This window comes from Hibiscus syriacus, unplaced genomic scaffold, assembly GCF_006381635.1.
Source record: "Hibiscus syriacus cultivar Baekdansim isolate YM2019G1 unplaced genomic scaffold, ASM638163v2 tig00116964_pilon, whole genome shotgun sequence".
Lineage (NCBI taxonomy): Eukaryota > Viridiplantae > Streptophyta > Magnoliopsida > Malvales > Malvaceae > Hibiscus > Hibiscus syriacus.
In genome coordinates, this window is record NW_024063489.1 from 2235680 (window position 1) to 2237715 (window position 2036).

A 2036-nucleotide genomic window follows, 5' to 3' on the forward strand; every position below is an offset into this window, starting at 1 on the left:
ATACCAACATTATTATATTTAACCCTATAAACCCATTTGCAACCAATAGGGACTTTCCCAGAAGGTAAAGATACAACTGACCAAGTCTTATTTGTTTCAAGAGCAAGAATTTCATCTTTCATAGCCCGCACCCATTCCGGATGTTAAATGGCCTCATGATAAGATTTAGGTTCAACATGATGCGAAATGGGGGAAACAAAAGATTATGTAACAAGAGGAAGATGATTATAAGAAATAAAATATGAAATAGGATAAGAAGAAGTAGAAACAGAATTGTAAACAAAGTTATTCAACCATTAAGGTTGTTTAGGAACCCTAGCAGACTTTCTAACCAAGACTAGAGCTACTAGACCTATAGCAGATTCTAATAATTGTGATGATTGCCCAGGTTCAGTTATGGGAGAAGAATCAGGTGGTACAACAAGAGTAGGTTGTTGAGCAAAAGAAAGAACTAAGAACTCAGAATCAGGAATAGAAGGATTGAAAGGAAAAAATGAATATGCCTGAACAGGAAAATGAAAAGGAAACACCTGCTCATGAAAAATAACATCCCTGTTAACAAAAAACTTCTTAGAAGTTAGATCAAACAAAAGATAACCTTTTTTAGTATTATAATATCCCATGAAAATAGAAGGTAAGGCTCGATGAGCAAATTTATCTGTTGGTTTTGGGTCAGTAGCATAACAAAAACAACCAAAAACTCTAAGGATAGACATATCAGGAGGTTTGTGATAAAGAATTTCATAAGGAGTTCTCCATTGCAAAACAGAATAAGGAGGTATGTTTATAATGAAACAATATGTTAACACACATTCACCCAAAAATTTAATAGGCACATTTTATTGAAAACGTAAAGCCCTAGATACTTTTAAAAGATGTCTATGATTTCTCTCTGCAACTCCATTCTACTGTGGAGTCTGAACACAAGAAATCTGGTGCAAAATACCAAGAGAAGAGAAAAAAGGAGTACAGTGAGAATTAAAAAAAAATTGTACCATTGTCACTTCCAGCAATTTTAGTGACAGAAGAAAACTGAGTGGAGGTAAAAGAAAGAAAATGTTTGAGAAACAGAACAACATCATTTTTAACTCTTAAGAGATATACCCAAGTTATAGGTATGCAATCATCAACAACAGTCAAAAAATACCTATGACCACTATGAGTAGATATCTTATAAGGACCTCATAAATCTATATGAATGAGTTCAAAAGGTTTTGAAGATCTAGTAAGACTAAGGGGAAATGACAATCTGTTTTTTTTGCTAAAGGACATACACTACAATCATGAATAATATTTGTATCAAGTTTATCAGAAACATAAAAATACAATTTTCTCATAGTAGAAGCAGAAACATGCCCAAATCTAGCATGCCAAAGATTAGTTTTATTAGAAACAGAAGTAGTAGGCACAGAATTAACATAATAAATGTTCCCATAATTAACCAAAGAATTACAAATTTTTGTAGAAAACAAACCAATAGCTCCTTTAGTGGACTTAAAAATATAAAGCCCTTTAAACCTCCTACCAATCCCCTTGATCATGCTAGTGTAAAGATCCTACAAGATATAAATGTCAGGATAAAAAGAAATGACACAACCATGTTCTTTGACAAGCCGAGAAATAGAAAGCAAATTATGGGTGAAACTAGGAACGAACAAGACATTAGAGATAATAAGATCAGAAGTCAACCTATAAGAACCTATGTGGGATACTAATTTAGTTTGACCATTAGGCATATGAACATAATGATGGGAAGGACATGAAACAGGAAATTACAGGCCCTTAAAATCAGATATGATATGATCAGTTGCGCCAGTATCAACTATCCATCGAACATACATATCATTGGAAGCATGTAAATTACAAGCAACAATACCTACAAGATTCACACTGAAATCTAAATCTGAGCTCTTGTTCAACAAGCTTAAGATCTGATTATACTGCTCAGGAGTGAAAGTAAGAACATTTGAGACAGGAGAGGAAACCACCGAACCAGTCTCAACCTCTCCATTAACAGAATTCACAGAATTAACTGC